The 16,838-nt window shown below is 38.4% G+C and overlaps 1 protein-coding gene across 1 annotated transcript in view; it reads right to left on the bottom strand.

Moving 5' to 3' along the window:
• GPR158 (G protein-coupled receptor 158) overlaps positions 1 to 16,838 on the bottom strand; it is a 205,327-nt gene that overhangs the window by 148,481 nt on the left and 40,008 nt on the right. The window lies entirely within an intron of this gene.

Raw genomic sequence — 16,838 nt, 5'->3', positions numbered from 1 at the left:
CACTGGTTAAGAATACAGCTCAGAATTCAACAGTTAGCACAACAGTTTTATACATAACAGATACATAATCTTAAGCATTTGTTCTGATCTAAATAAAATTAAAAGTAATAGTTTTTATAAAATGCTGTTTACTACAAGAATAAAGATGCAGAATTAGATTATATTGTGCTTTTTCTTGTGTACGCAGCCGGCTGAAACATAATGCGCAGTTATGTGGATAAAGGAGCAATATATTTGAATTTACCTCTCAACGTCCTAGACACAGGATTCCACTGCCAACTGGAAGGACCCATGGAAACCAGCAGTACGTCAAATTCAGAAATTATCTCTATAAAACCACTTGTACAGCTTATTAATTCTGACAGAGTAGTTGGCTGTACCAAAAATGGTGCCACCATATTGCAGGCTGGAATTACAGCGTGATACTCATTTGTAATCAGATTTTCAGAGAGAGAGAGAGAGAGTGGTGAGACAGATGGGTGACATTGGGAAAAACACCCCCCCCGCCCCAAAGTATTTTTCTATTGCAAAGCATTCTTGAGTTCAGTACCCAGAAATTGTAACTGCTTCTTCCAAAGAGTTACCAAACTGGCAGATAGGAGTTAGGGAGAAAGCACAAAATACTGAGCACAGCATAAAAGAAAGAATCCTGCTAGACCCAGAAGTCAGAGATGTTCCTTTCAAAATCCAGCCTTGCTAAGCCTACCTGAATTAATAGAGATAAGCTACATACCTTCCTATCACCTTTTCCACAATTCCCAGTTCAAAATATAGGTTGGTTGTGCAGTCTTAAAATCCCACTTACTCTGCAAGAACTAACGCCTTCCTCCCTGTGCAAGAATTTTGCAAAGAGAGCTTCAAGAAATACCCTGCACGACAAGCAGAAGTTCCAGAACATTTGGACGGGACTGCTCAAATAAACATTAAGGACATCTGTTCTGAAAACTAAACCAATCTTTGTGGTTTTATATGAGTAATACACTACAAATGGATCTTAAGTGGCCAAATTCTGTTCTCAAACTTAAACAACTTCAATGATTTCAACACCACTACCCTAATTATCTCAGTTGATATGCATCACTTCTGTCCATTGGCAAAGAAGCTGCAATATTCACTATATTACAGGATAACGTGCTTTCTGCAGTTGAAAGTCTCTCCTTTCATTGTTTCTTCACTGGTAATTTTATTTCCTGCTAGTCTTCGGTCTACTATAATTTATTCATTTCATTTCACTTTGCACATTTTTCATCAAGTTGAGAATTACAGTTTGAAAAAAGTGCACGAGGAGAAAGGTAGAAATGGAGAAAGGCTATCATTGGCGCACATGTCATCCACTCAAATCAGACCTCTGTTCAGTCCAATAGCAGAGTATGGGCTAGTCACAGCCATGAGTAACACAGTGGGATAGCTTACCAAAGGAACTAAGGAATTTCTCACGATTAGAGTCTTTAATTTCAGACCGTAGGTTTCTCTCAAAGACATACCTGAATTCAGCTACAATTTATCCTACTTGACAGCTTTTACTTACATCCTAGAAAGATGAATTTCCTCCACAGCAGGAATTACCGAGTGACATTTTGTGCTTTGAATTATGCAGGTGAACAGACCAGTTATTCATATCTTCTCTATGTGGCCTTGAAATCGGTGAGTCATGGCTGAGACTACGATATCTGATTTGATGTGGCCTAGATTTTCAAATGAATATTTCACCTTACAGACTAGTCTCTGCCTAAAACAACTGTAAGGTGGCACAGCTCATTAAGTTACCAGGTCCTGGCTGATTCCAACTCTTAGTATTCTTGGATAGGAATATGTTTCTCAGCTTTGGTTTAATCCAAGTCCAAAATTAGGAAACATTTCATGTATGCACAAGCCATAGCCCTAAAGTAATAATCAGTTTTAGATTGTATGGGGGAAAGAAAACAAAACCCATCAATATTTTCTTTCAATAACATTAATACATTAATTCTTATCGCTGCTAACGCAGTAATTTTGAGACAGAGGAACACTAAGTGATTTTGCAATCTTTACTGTATTCTTTTTATGCCTTTGAAGAACTCAAAGAATAAAAAAAACACTAGTGCAAGACTCAGTGAATTCAAATTTCCACAGCTCCCCACAGAAAATTGTTTGAGGCTGGGGAAGTTAATATCTCACTGGTCATCATCAGCAGAACATCCCTTGCGCTAATGGAACACAGCAGTTCTCAATTACCAAATGGTAGAAAGCATTTTATTCTATTCCTGGCAAGTGGCACAATATCAGACATTAAAATCACATAATTTCATTTTTATAATATTTTTACTTTCCTTCCCCTTCATTTCAATTTGGATGTGATATTAGCAACCAATAATTCAAGAGCAGCCAGAAATAGAAATCAGATCCTTGTACTATCCAAGAATAGCTTAAAAAACATTTCAAAGGCTATGAAGCATTAACCTTCTCCTTTAACTTTTTTAAAAAAGTATTATATACTAGATCCTTAAGTCATATCTGAAATGGGAGAAGACAAGATTAGAAGCAGATATCAAAGGGTCACATCTCACAATTCGCAGTAAATAAATACTTTGGCAAAGGCACAGATAATACAAGGTTACATAAGAATTTCCAAGCATTATTTGTACCCTACAATCTCTTTCAGTAGCAGCACTGTAAAGCACCCTGCAACCAACTGCAATGTATTCCTTGTCTCATTGCTTTTTACACTGCAGTAACCAGTGTAATGAAAAAACTATCATTACGGCTAAATTTGACCAGGGAAAGTAAACAGGGACCAAATTCAGTCCTTCTGTGAGTATCACACTCCAGTGTCAGCAAAAGGGGATAAATATGAGGCTCTGTTTGGGCCGGATCTAGAGGAAATTGAAGTCAGTGGAGTTAAAATTTTCATACTTTCTGTCTCACTCTAAAGGATTCTCAAAATTGACAAAAAAAGATTAGAAACTTTTCAAAAACTTCATAGAAACAATACAGAAGTTGTAGCAAACTTCCAGTGATACTACTACACATAAAATTTGAAGTCTCTAGTGTTTTACTAACTAGACAGAGGTTTGGTTGTTTTTTTTTTTAAATGGAGATTTTTTCATATAACACCTTGACTTTAACAGTCTCATTTTGTTCCACCAGTGGTCTAAAATGATATTCGGAATTTTGTAGTGCTACTATCCAATCGAAGCTACTGTGAGAAACCATGTTCAAGTCTCTTTTCCAACACAATGCAAACCCAACACCATAGGAGAACCCAGAGCATCTCTCCATAGCAGAGAAAGGATTTGCCACCACTTTTACATTACTACAAGGACCACTGAAGGTCTTACGATCTCTTGACCATTACCACTAAAGGAAACCACTTAAAATGACTGTGGGATGTTGCCAGCTGAGAATATGAACATCAAGCAGTGGGATTTTTGGCTGTGTTATTATCACAGCTAGCAAGGTCTCAGGCACCTTGATATTACATGCATTAGAATAACATGTAGTACATCTGTCAACAGGCAAAATTGCTTTACACTGAAAAGGGACTATGCTAATTGCACAAGCCTGTAGACAACCTAAACACTAATAATAATGATCCCAGTAGTACTGACAGGGTTGATTAAGCAGGTAGAACTAACAAAGCTAACAAAGAATAGGATGCTTTCAATTAAATTGCTCTATTTGTGGTTTTAACTGAAAATAACTACATCTGGAATCAAGGTACATATTATTTGCATACCATAATAATTTGAAACAGCTACAGGCTCGTGTACTTTAGGCGTACACAAAACATGAAGGAATAAAAGGAGAAAATTTGGCACCTTTTTGCACTGTGTACAGATATGCATGTAGTGTATGAAAACCTTAGTTTAAAAAAAAGTAGCAAATGCATGATACAAGGTACTGGGATGCGTACTGGGTAAAAGGGGAGCTATAAATCAACTTGCTGGATAGTGAAACTGAACCTGTGTGGGCTGCCTGAGGTGCTGCAGGTGTGAGCGGTAATTCTGCTATTGAATCATGTTCATGGCCTAACGGTCCTGAAATAGTGGAGGCTAGAAGACAAAAGCAAGCTCACACCTTGCTGTGAAAAGCTGTATCGTGCAGAGTTATTGCTCAGCTCCAGAAAGAGAGTATCTGTGTGTAGCAAGTGTTGCAGACAAGTTAGTAAGACCCCTTGTTGGCAGGAGTTACTAGTTCAGGACAGCCAGCTCAACAAATATGCAAAAAGAAAACAAGAAACTGTCATCTTCTCACTTGTTCACCCTGGAAAACCAGCGTTGTATGAAAGAGCCTGTATCACCTGCGGCACAGCCCCAGACCGAGCAGCCCAGCGGGCCAGGCGGGCATTAGGAACCTCTCCCTGATTGAAGGACAGCACAAACCGTCTGCAGCAGAACTCAAGAAGCTATTAGCCATCCACTATCAAAAGATAATCACATATAAAGTAGACTTAGCAGGAAAAAATGTAACTGCACTCAGCAATGGGATAAAATTTCTTAGTCTGCCTGGGTATTTTTCTGGGAGCTGTAGTGTAGATTTCCAATTTTAACACAGACCTTTATAATCCCTTAGCTTCTAGGAGATCACTGTACAGCTGTGTCCCCTGTCCAAAATGATGCTTGTAAGAGGATCTCTCTGGAAAAAAAATTGCATAGGTTTAGGACTCAGTAATGTATGGTGATAGGCAGAGAGCAAGGGGAGACTTCAGAAAGCTAAGCAAAAGAAATTCATTACTGTTTTTAACCCTTCTCATTCTCCATAAAGCTAGAAAGCTGCAGCTATATGGTGCCAGCAACCACTCCCACTTTCTGTTCCATACAGCTAGGGACCTCAGCTGGTTTTCCTATTACGAGCATCCTTTGAAGAAAGCCCTCAAGAGCACAGGTGAGCCACGTGAAATCAGACCAAAGGTGCAAAGGCACCTAGCATACAATCTTGGACTGTGGCTAATAGCAAATGTAGGGAAGGACTGGAATTCAAGACTGGAATGTAGGGAACGACTGGAATTCAGTCCACGAAGGACTGGAATAATATACAGTGATACTTCTTCACAATACTCTCCCAACTTCCAACTTGGGGTTAAGAGGTGGTATCATTGGATTTGATAATCCCCATTTGATTTTGCTTCCTTTCATGTGTCCAGAGAATTTTTTGAACATATGTGAACTGTTAGCTTCCACAGTGCTCTCTGTCAAAGAATTTCAGTGCTGAATTATTCAGCACACAAAGGAATCCTTTCCTCTTTTTGTCACCTGCTTGATGCATTTGGAATCTTCCTTCCCAGAATGTCATTATTATGGAAAGAGGAAGTATCTCTGGTACCTAGTCACCACTCGTGGGGGAAAGAATAAAAATAAAATAAAATCAGACATATCTTGACCTCCTTGTATACAATAACAAACCAGGGCTGGAAGAGAAGGTTGATACAGGATGGTGTTCCAGCAACTTGAAAAAACAGTACCCTCTTCTCCAGAAGACAGCTGTATCTCAAAGGTTACAGCAGACCATTAGAGCTGGTGGTTTTAACTATAGTCGGTAGCAGAGACTGCAGGGCTCTGCCTCCCTGGGGTCTTGTAAGAAAGTCAAGTCATTGCCACAGGTATTGTAGCCAGTGAGGAACCTGATTTGTTTCTGGGTCTGCCAGCCTGTTTGGATGGATGGGAAGCAACACTGAATCTACTTAACAAACTAATCAATAAAATTACTCATATCCAAAGGAGTTATGTGCATGCTCCAGTGTGTATTTGTATTCAGCCATTTAACAAGATTTTTATGTAAATGTTGAAAGAATACTCCTGAATAAAACAGAAATGTACAACATATTTTCATGGAAAACTCCTTACAACTGCATTTCTCATGTGAACATGGCAGGCAATTAAATAAATATGCTAGGGTCAATAAGCACAGACTTAGGAAAGTTAACTAATATAGAGCTAGTGCCAAGGAAGGGAGCTGAAAGTAATGAGGAAATAACCACCCTACAACAAGAAGGAAATTGCAGAGGTTTTGTCACCACAGGCTTCCAATATGGTCATATAATGGCATATAATCCTGGGAGACAGACAGCAGACCCTGCTTAAAAGTAACCACTGCTATGAATACACAGTAAGCAGAGCTGATCTGTACCAGAGAGCCTAGGAAAGGCACAGTCTTGTCTGATGGCACTGGGAACAGACAACACACTTCGGGCTTGGAGGCAGATGTCAGCCATCACATGCGTTCCTCCCCCATGCCAACAAGGAATGCAGCCTGGCTGCACTTCTTACACACTCGTACACAAAATCCCTAATAGACATCTAGTCCATACTGTACAGAACTATTGTAAAAAAACCCTGAATTTAAGAGATATTCACCTATTTTAAACAGAAAGCTCCACTTTGATTCTGCCACATATCATGTTTTAAGTTTTAATGTTTTTGCACTTTTCTCTTTCACTATTTGAGGAAAAGAGTAAATGTCCTTTTCTGTCAACCTTTCTTTGAACAACTGTTTCTCCAAAATAAAATGCAAATCTTCAACAGCTATGTTATGTACACATATATATACATACACAAAGCCATGCCTTTTCACATCCACTGTTTTTATTAAAGACAGCCCTCAGTCAAAATTAGCCACATTCCCAAGCTGATTTTCAACATTCTATCCATTTAATGAAGAATCAGGCTGTTTTCACTAATACAAACAAGAACACAGATATACTTACTAAGGAGTCCAAGATCTGTTACTTTTCCTCTTACACACCATCTCACTTGGCTATTAATTTATTGAGCACATCACACTATGTGCTTCATCAACACAAAATTCAATTTAACGCTTAAATAAGAAATAAAAATAACCAGACATTCATAACTAGAACAAATTCAAATTTTTCATTCTGAATTTTTTTTCCCATTTGATTTAGTTCCGATTACTAATTGCTTACTTTTTTAGCAGTTGATTGAATTTGGGAATGATGCTTGCTGACAAAGTGTACATTCTGCTTATCCAACATTATCCAGTGCATTCTCCTGGTGTTTACCATACCAGACATGTGTGTTCCAAGTAGAGTTTTCACAGGCTTCTTTTTAAACTAGAAAGATCATTATCTGAAAAATGTATTTAAAAAACAGTGCTAAAGTACTGGCCTTCATATTGTAAATCCTTTTAAACATTAGTTTAAGGACAAACAAGGGCACAGGGGTTGGAAGGGATCTTTAAGGTCCTTTCCAACCCAAACCATTCAATGATTCTATAATTCCATTCTATATACTCAGTGCTGTATACTGCCACAGTGGACTAGGCTGTAAGGGTCAAAGTGGACTTCAACGCCAGCTAGCCACAACCACACCACCTGATGTACCTGATGCTACCTACCACTCCAGGCAATGCTTCTGAGGAGGTAAGGGGAGGAGGCTACAACCCTTTTAATCTTAGTTCTCATATACAGCCATGGTCTGCTACTTGGGTAAAGATGCTAACGTCAGCCCTAAAATTAGAAACACTTAATAGCTCAAATTATATTTTCAAGATTAAAATGAACTATGGGATAGCTACTTTAATTTAAAAGAAAAACAGCTTCCATAGGGATAGGCATTGCCTCTCTATGCTGTACTCTATATTCTTACAGTAGAATACAGTGTATTGATGTATACCCTGAATAACAGCACAGTTGTCAAGGAAACTACTGGCAATTGTAGCTGAACCTCTACAGTTCCTGGCCTCAATAAACACAGAACCAACACCTCATGGAAGCCAAGTGGTCAGCACAGGCTCCTGGTGCCTTCTTAGGCAATGCACAATTGTGCATCCAAGTCCAAAGAAGAAAGGAATGGAAACACTTTGGATGCTGTGGCCCTGCCACCTCTAAGCACTGCTCCTGATGGAGAAAGCTGAGAGTGCTTCTGACCTGTGCTTCTCATGGGACCTTCAGCTGACAGCTCCCTTGTGCCAAAAGCAATACTGACAAAGCAAAAAAAAAAATTAAGGAGAAAATGTACATGAGTGTGAGGAACAGAACAGAGTGGGACTCTCCAGCTTGGAAAAGACATGCTTCACTAGAGGCATGATTCAAGTTTATAAAATGCCACGGAGAAAGTGAACAGGGAGGAACAATTTGCAATTTCTTATAACACAGGTAGAGGCAGAAGAAAACCACTTTTTCCCTGCAAAACGTGCTATACTAAGCAGAGGCTGGGAGCCGAGACATTTTACCCCAGTCGAGCCAGCATTTAAGTCTGATCAGCCTTGTAGGATTTTGTATGCATTGGCTCTCACGGAGAAATCACAGACACAAATCTTAATAAGTAAAGTTAGTGGTTTTGTTGTTTTCAAGATAGCAGAGTATCAATTCTAGGAAGACTTCTCCAGAAGAGCAGAAACAAAACTTCACAAGACTAAATGGCTTTCATTTGTTCTATAGAATTATCTTTCTCCTGTTATGTTAGTGACAGCCTAAGTAGATCATATTTTGCTTTCCTGAGTCTTTGAATTGTGTCTGTCAAAATCTATTACCACAGCAGCAGCCTTTCCTACTAGAAGCCATTAGCCAGCAGGAAATAACAAAACTGTTCAGACACAAGCAAGAAGAAAGAGCAAAAATTAGAAATGTGCTAAGACAAGAACAGGCTAAAAATATCAGTGAGCAAGTTTCCAGATATAACTGAAATACAGTCATAGGAAACCCATCCAGCTCCCAACAAATGCTGATGCTTGCTCTACAGGGGCAACGGTCACTAACTTGAAGCAAAATATTACACTATATAAGAACAGAGTAAACTCTCAGAAGTTCGTTGCAAAAGCTAAGAATACTTTTGAAGATAGTAGATTTACTTTTTTTGTCCTAATAGAGGAAGATCTGCTTCTCCCAGGCCAACAGTCACATATCAGCATGAAGAACTGTCCTAACTGTACAGACTGAAAAGGATTCGCTGTTTTTCATAAAGTCATCACTTTAAGTTTATTACAGGATTTATTTTGACACTCCACGTTAGCCCTTTGGTAATATTTAACTGTATCACAGAGAAGAGAGGGAAGCATTTTACTTTCTATTTGGATGACAACAGCAGCTCAGGGCAGAAGCAGAGCAGCATCTTCAGGGTAAGGGAGATCCAGCTACTCTATTTGGAGTGTACTGGGCCAAGACACCCAGAAAAGTCGCTGGAAAAGATGTAGACCAAACCACCCTGTGAATCATTCCCACTGCTGACCATGAATGGTTCAAGCTGATGGGAGTTTTAACCACTTATTATGACCTCCACACTCCAAAATGCTGACTGCAGAAAAACACAGGCACTGCACAGCAGGGCCCATGGGTGTATCTAACACAGAAGCAAAGGGTTGTGATACAGGCTACAAAGCAGACAGAGGAACAAGACAGCTCAGCCTTGCTGTGACACTGTGTATCTGTAATTCGTCATTCATTTGGCTGGACCTTACTAATTTGTAGGTCTTCAAAAATTAAGTGCTGTCAATTTTAAAAGGCCACAGAACATCTGATAATCAGTTTTATGAAGAAAGATTTATAATGAACAGTAACAGCTAATATTTAGACACAACTCAAGCCTTCAATGAATAACCTCAGGAATTTGCAATAGAAACACGAAATCATTTCTTCTGTTTCTAAATACATGTGCTTTTTTTTCTGTTTGGGATTTTTGTAAATTTTTTTTTTCTATATTCTGTATAGCCACTTGGTGCATGTGACAGAGACCTGCTCTGTGTCAGGTTCCATAACACAACACAGTGCACATATCACAGCTGAGGCTCAGAAACAGCTTAATTCCTACAGCTGCAGTTTGTAGAAAAAAAAAATCTCATGCCCTGAGAAAACATCAGGACAAAAACATCCTGACCATTTGCATCAGGATGCCAGGACATTCTGTTTTCAGAACTGTTCCAGCCAGACAGGGATGTCTAGACCTGTCATGTAGCTACTACAAACCTGAAGCTTCATCTGTACCCCTGTTGCTCCTGGTGCCAAGTTACTGCTGAAACTACAAAGGAAAGAGTATATGTCCAACAGGCCACACTGCCCTTCTGCTACATAAACATCTGCAAAAATGTCTCATTTATATGAGCAGAACAAAATTTTACCCAAAATAATGACGCAAAATGCTTCAGTTCTGGATAACAAAAAGCATTAACTCTTAGTAGCAAGAAATGCAGGGCCAACAGTCTGGGTAGGGTTACTTCAATCTTCTGACACCTAAACTAAAACCAGGCTTGGGCAGGTAACTCAGAGAGTATGTCAAAGATACCTAATTTGAATGAATAAATTCAGTCACCTTCTTCACCTAATATCAAATGCATAAGTAGTTAATGTAAAAAAGCATTCAGTTTGAAAGAAGAGCAGAGATATTTTTTCCCTTCTTAACATATGGGAAACTCCTCCTGGTATCCTAGGAAATGGAAAGCCAAGCTTGGAAAACCACTGTTTACAAGAAGGGCATAATCGAAAACAAGTGCTACTAAGATTACATAGGGAAAAAAAGAATTTCACAGCCAGTTAAGGAAGTTCATAGAACAATCAATTTAGCATAGCTCTACCTGAAATTTTATACCTAAAGGAGCAAGGAGCTAAGGTAGATGAAGGACAGTGTTACAGAAAGCAGTTACACAGAACATGACTGCACTTCAGATCTTCAGAAAATACTTAGGAGTCTGATAATGATTGAACTTGAAATAGGGGAAAGGAAACTCTCAAGGACTTCTGAAGGTTTAGAAATTAGTGATCAAAATTCATCACCAATTACTCTTGACTGCTAAGACAGCAGAGTTGATCTTGGCATATATCGGGAGATGAATATTGCAAAAGTGAAGATACGACGTTAATATCATACTATCGCACTCATGAGGCCATAATTGAAAGACAGTGTCCTGTCTTAGCATCCAAATTTCAGAAAAGATATGGACAAATAAAAGGAAGAAGTCAAAAACAGCTATAGGAATGAGTCAAAGGTTGGGAAACACGCACAATGATACTCTAATTTATTAAAAAATAAAATAATCAGTTAGTTTCATAAATACTTCTCTGCCAGACAGACTTCTAGTACTGGTTGCCTCTTTATCCAACAAAGTGGCCTGACTCATTCCAATTATTAGAAATTGAAGTTACATAACCTCAGAATGGAAATAAGTTTACTATTTTCACCAATTAAAGTCACAAACTTTTGGAACAGCCTGTCATCTCATGTGGTTGGTTATAGATCACTGGAAGAAATTCAACCAAGATCAAATACCTTTATAGAAACCTTGTTGAAACTGAATGAGTAATTACAAACATGCTGTAGAGACAAATGAAATTGTTTAACCGGAATTATACAAAGACAGTTGTTCCTCCCACCCCTAGTAGACAAAGCTATTTTAAAAGTTTCAGATTTCAGTCCATCAGGGCAACTCCATTGATTTCAGATAACTTAGCCAAGACTTACTTCAATAAAGCTGACATTAAGCACTGGCACAGTGACTCTGAGTAACGCACTAAAGATTACAACATCCAGTTCAAACTGAAGTAAACATATTTGGAAAGTTTTAAGGAAAACTGATACCTAGGCATGCTATATTGTTGAATATTGCCTCTGAAGGGTGATAATTAAAACCATTTGGTACTATGCCACCTGCTATTTTCAGTGGCATGTTTTAAGTGCTGCAAGGTGTAATAAACATACCAGCAACAGGCCAACCAACAAAATAATAATGGTTGGTTCAAGTAAGTAACCCATTTAGGGAAGCATCCTAGGTAAATACTGAAGCATCACAGATCTGCAAGCACAGCTCACTTCAAATTTCTCATTCTTTTTCTTTTTGATATCAGCTACCGATATACAAACACACTACTTGCAGGTATTTCACAATGCAAATTCTTAACAGCGGCAAAAAAATGAGTAAAAATATCAGTGCATACAAAATTTACGAAAATCATTTCCTATTTCACTAACAGCTACATTCAGCTCACAGTTTGGGTAAAGATACCACCCAATTTTTTTTTTCCCAAAGTTTTGATCCAGTCAGAAGTCTAAACATGTTAAAAGAACAAAGGTAAACATTCCAGTCACCTGAAAGACTAAAAAAGAACACAATTTTTTAATATAATACCAGGAAAAATATCAAATAGTGAAGTAAGGAGATTATATCATCTCTGAATTCAGCAGTGGTGAAGCACATTCTGGGATGTGTGCCTATTCCTGGTGTATACATTCTGTGAATCATCAGTGGTAGACTGGAGTAAATTCAGGAAAAGATCCATAAAAATGAGCTGAACACCAGAAAATGGGCTTTACAGGAAGACTTCTTCATGATAAAAAAGACTGAGTTGTTCAGACTGAAACATTTTCACAAAGGTGGCAATTTTTATTTGATTACCAACCAAGTATCTATAGTGGAAGAAGTTAATCAATAGTAAAAGAGATCTTTAGATATGTGGCACAGCAAGGCTGATATTAACATGTTATCTCTGAATCTGCTTATGAGATTCATGATGAAAAACAAACTGAAGCTAGACAAATGCAAATATGGAATAAGAGACTTATTGTCACCAGAAAATCTATCATGCCACCAAACAGGTTATTTACCATTTGAAATGTAAAAACAAGAGGGGATCTCCCTCTCCAAGTCATTGCCTTGTAGTCTACCAATTTCATGCAGGAATTCATCACTAACTCTAGGTAACCCGTGCTGCACAAGGGCTTGGTCTTTTGATTTCTTTTCTCAGGAAATTACTGCACAGAATTGTTTCACAAGACATGTAACAAAGAAAGCATCTGGGGTACTCTCTTTGAGTAATAACATAAGACTAGAAGGCTTCTTGTTCAGTCCCTATGCCTGACTCTATCAGTTAGCAATTCAGCTGGTGCTTTTGATTTTTGTTTGCTTCACCTTGAAATACTTATAATCTTGGCATTCTGCAAAGGTAGAAGACTGTGAAAGAGCAGCTGCAGTCTATTACAATAATACAGTGAACACAACCATGAAGACTTTCCTGAAAGCAAGAGAAAAATGATCTGAAATAAAAGTAACAGCAGACTGATGGAACATGGCTGTTCCTTCTGTAAAAATGGATGACAGAATCCATTAGCTTTTTCTGAGTTAAAAACATGACTCTGCTTTTAATGTTCACAGTAGGTAGGGCTAGTTGGGACTAGGGTGACAGCAAGAATCATTTCTCCTAAGAAATAAAAAATTATTCAGCATCGCTATTCATTTAAAAAAAAAGGAAAGAAATAAATTATTTTAGATGCCAAAAAGACATGCATAAAACTATGTATCGTTCTTGGTCTTATGAAACCTTAATGAAAAATGCATCTTTATCCAATGGCAAGCCAACTGATCTTAATCAGAACAAGCTGTGGATGCAGAGGATGATGGCTCTTCCTGTGTTAACCACCCAGTAAACATTCCTCTTTCCCTTTTAAGCAAGGAATCCCTTGGAATCAGCTAATACCAGATCTTGCAAAAAAGACTCTCTGGACTGAAATGTTTCTGTGTTGTAAGAAACCTGGAGATTGCTGAGATGGAGACTGAAGGTGGAAGAACAAAATAAAAAAGAGCTTGAAAATAACTTTTAATCATTCCTGATTAAATAAAAATGGATGTTTTAAAATATACTTTATAGTGGGTGACAAAGAAATGAGGATTCCTAGATTCTGCAACTCTTACATTAAATAACACTTTTTTTCCTAACATCACCCCACTATACCCAGTAGAGCTGCCCGTGTAACTGAAGTAGAGAAGGGTAATAAGCATCTTTCTCAGAGAATGCAATGGGAATGGTCCTGTATTTCATTAAATTTATATTCATCATGCCTCTAACAGAGTTGTATACAACTTGTGCATCATTTCATCTTTCTACTGACATAAAAAGATTTTCCTGTTTCTACTAAGCACTGGTAGGGACCTATACAGTGGTCCACATCAACAAGAAAATTCCAGTATTTCTTTCTGCTCTATTAAAACTAATAATCAGTTCTACTGCTATGACAATGCTGACAAGTTAAAAAATGTGAATTTTACTCAGTAGGGAAATTATCACTTTTGCTAGAGAACTGAGACTGAAGAGATTCTCAGTAGATAACAAATAAGATCCACAGGGCTCAACCCATCTGTTTGATTTCCCCAAACCTCTGTTGTTGTCCCTCCTCACCATGAAATGAACCCCAAACACACACTGTTTTCTTTGCCTGGGGAGTCTCACCAAGCTCACTGGATGATACATAAGCACTCTTAGCTTCTTTGCATGCCTTTATCAGTCTTCAAATAAAAATGACTTGCTTTGTGTCTGTCAGACCAGAGAGGTTTCTAGTGTCCACCTACTCGGACAAATACTGACACATCCTTTTGATCAGCACAGGCAAGATTATGTCATTCATCATGGCATTTTCCTCACCTTTTTTTCTCTTCATATAGTTCCTACTTTTTTGACATTACTTATGAGGTATGGTGTCGTATAAGTATTTATGCAACACTTGGGAAATCATGTCTTCAGCATGAAGAGGAAACAACTCAGCTACCTGTACTTAACCAGGCAACACACAGACAGGAGTAAATTGGTGTAATCTGTCCCAAACTCTGTGTTACCTATCTTTCTTTGCTACTACAGCTACCCGGGCTAGGTAGGTGGAAGTTGTCTTATGGACCAACTTTTGTCACTTTTGTCCTCATTTAAGTCTGAAAATACCTTTGCCAGAAAAGAGTGACACAAGATGGACCTATCAAACAATCCTTTTCAGTCAAACAATCCTACACAGCCTCCTGAAGGCATGTAAAAAAATTCATTACAAAGATGGGTAGCCCACATACCCAAAGAGAGTGGTCTTGTACCCTTTTCTGATTAAAAACAAGTTTTACGATATACTGACCTCATTTCTTCAGTCCCTTCCAAGCCACACTTCATATCAGGAACGCACTTAAGCTTGTGCTGAAAATTAAGGTGGCATTTCAGTACCACTGAGGTTTAAGTCCTTCTGTCCTGTTCCTGATGTTTTCCTGATCTAGGACCTTGAACCAATCTGCAAACAGATTCAAGTTCAGGGTTTTCATCCAAGGGCGAAAGACTTCAGACAGCCAGCCTTATTGTTGGCTCCTTTATTGCTGGTTCTCTTGTTGTCATTTGCAGTGTTATATGGAAACAAGGCTCTCAAGCCTTTCTTCCCAGCATTGATTTTCTAAAATAAGGTCATTAACGTTTAACGACCCTATAGGCACTAAAGACAACATAGGTATTGTCATAAAATTCCTGAGAAAAGTAATGCCTCAATTTTTCACTATATTCTTAGGAAAAAAACCTTCAGAGTGCTCAGCACCTATCAGTCACAAGAGAACTGAACTTTCAAAGTCTCCAAGAGCTGAGCTCTGCTTCCAAAAACAGCTTGTATATTTACAGTCATGCTTTTTGACCTACTTTTCTTATTTTCCAGTGGGAATACACAACCTAAAAAAAATTGGAATTTAATTATAGTAATGGTTCATAAATAAAAATTCCATTTTGGTACAGCCAACCATACAGGGTAAGCCCTGGAAGTCTTTTCACAGACTACACATGCGTATTAGTTTGCTTACCTTTCATTATTGGCATTGCTACCTACTGATTAATTGACAAATATTGTAGACAACGTGCATACAAATGCTTGGGAAAAGCAATGTCAAAACAACATTTAAACCCAAAACATTAAAAAACTGAACTGGAAATTGTTTAGATACATGCTTGCATTTAACACTCAGGGTTAAACACAATACCAAATTGCTCAAACTATTTGTAAGTTTGGTCCTGCTATAGAGCTGGATGGGAGGAAAGATGGCACTTTCTTAGCAGTAACACACACACACAACTTTGGAGAAAGGTGCTCCTCAAGTACCTTAAAGACCAAGTAACTTAGTTTCAAATGGATAAATTAATTTCATTCTTATTTCTGAATTCAATCATTGGTATCTACATGACACACTAATGTGGTTGGACAAACATGACCCTGATTTTGTCTTGTATAAAGAAGCAAGAGCATATATTAATTTTGAGATTTCAAGCTGAGTTTGTATGTGTGGAATTTAAAGTGAAAACATCTGTAAGACATCATGAATACAGAAATTTGGTAGTAGCCACAAATATAAAAGAGAAAGGAAAGAATAATAATTAAAAAAACCCCTCTGAGTCATGTTTGGGGACTTTTGGGAGAACTAAACACCTTACATGTGACAGTTGCTAGAGCAATGCCTCTAGGTTGAAATTGCTCAAAAACGCAATGATGATTTGAGAGCCTAACTTGGAAGCAGTTCCCTTCGAGTCTGTGCAATCACATTCATATAAACCCTGTGTAAGCAAGAGGAAAAAGTAACCCTTTATTAAACTGTCAGTATTAATCCTCAATAATCTTCAAGTATTCTATTTCCTCCTGCCACGGTAAGAGTGAGACATGAAACAAGCAGCAAGATATGCTCCCTATCTGTGAGAAAATAACGGAAGATTGGCGAGGAGGGTTGTAAACACACTCAAGTGACTTGCAGCTGGGGTGTCAAAAACCACATATATCATACCAATCGTTGTTTAGTCTTGTGTGCTTGACAAGTAGAACATCTGTGTTCAGATAACATAGGCCTGTGACACACTCCGAGGCACCCTATCAAACATGCTTGAGATTCCTGCCTTGCTGTGGGAAAGATCAAAGCACAGTGCAAAACTACACCTGCAAAAATCCCTGATATACAGACAAAAGCAGCAGGTTCAAAATCTCTCTCTCTCTAGCACAGGCCGAGCTCCACGGTGCCTGCGTTCCCGCTTGTGTGCCCCTGCCCGGCTGCTGCTTCGGAGATCTCCCAGCGCACAAGGTAATGAGAATAAGTTTACTCTTTGCATTTCATCCATGGTTTTGTGGTTGTTCCTGTGTCCTGCCTGT

The sequence above is a fragment of the Haliaeetus leucocephalus genome, unplaced genomic scaffold (assembly GCF_000737465.1).
Source record: "Haliaeetus leucocephalus isolate CR32 unplaced genomic scaffold, Haliaeetus_leucocephalus-4.0 Scaffold0, whole genome shotgun sequence".
Taxonomy (NCBI): Eukaryota; Metazoa; Chordata; class Aves; order Accipitriformes; family Accipitridae; genus Haliaeetus; species Haliaeetus leucocephalus.
Note: the sequence above shows the minus strand (reverse complement) of the source record. Positions and strands in the feature narration are given on the sequence as shown.